The sequence below is a fragment of the Diachasma alloeum genome, unplaced genomic scaffold (assembly GCF_001412515.2).
Source record: "Diachasma alloeum isolate Michigan unplaced genomic scaffold, Dall2.0 Dall_scaffold_00577, whole genome shotgun sequence".
Classification (NCBI taxonomy): domain Eukaryota; kingdom Metazoa; phylum Arthropoda; class Insecta; order Hymenoptera; family Braconidae; genus Diachasma; species Diachasma alloeum.
Window position 1 is genome coordinate 246,167 of NW_021680709.1, and position 946 is coordinate 247,112.

The window sequence follows — 946 nt, forward strand, 5'->3', positions numbered from 1 at the left end:
TAGGGTCAGTTTACATGCCCTATGACTCGGCTGAACCACCTCCTTCGAAAAAAGTAAAGGACCTATGCAACCATGTGAAGGAAAGGGGACTTGAACTCCTGCTAGGTTGTGATGCCAACTCACACCATGTAGCATGGGGGAGCGCCGGTATTAACGGCAGGGAGGAAAGTCTCCAGGAATTCGNAAATGAGCTTGGTTGTAGGGTCAGTTTACATGCCCAATGACTCGGCTGAACCACCTCCTTCGAAAAAAATAAAGGACCTATGCAACCACGTGAAGGAAAGGGGACTTGAACTCCTGCTAGGTTGTGATGCCAACTCACACCATGTAGCATGGGGGAGCGCCGGTATTAACGGCAGGGAGGAAAGTCTCCAGGAATTCGTAATGGGGGCCGGTCTAAATATCCTTAATAGGGGGTCAGAACCTACCTTCATAGATCGGAGACGACAGGAGGTCATAGATATCACTCTGAGGACGGATAGAGTGACACACATGATTGGGGACTGGAGGGTCTCAAAGGACCTCTCAGCGTCCGATCATCAAACCATAAGAATGTCCATCCACACAGTAAAAGAAACGGAATGGGTGAGAAACCCAAGACGAACAAACTGGGGAAATTACCGAGAGAGTCTATCTGACAATCTCAGGGATATCATCCTCAGATTTAACAACAAAAAGCAGCTGGAGGAGGCTTCGATTGCCCTAAACCAGGCCATCATGGACTCCTTCGAGACAAACTGCAAGCTTACCCCGAAAGGGCAGGCCACTGAGACTCTTTGGTGGTCAGAGAGGCTCGGTGGGCTGAGGGGCAAAGCTAGAAAAGCTTTTAACAAAGCTAAGAGCATGAGAGCGGACCCCCGTAAGGAAGACGCATGGAAAACTCACAGAGGCTTGCTCGCAGATTACAATAAGGCAATAAAGGCAGCCAAAGAGGACTGCTGGAGGG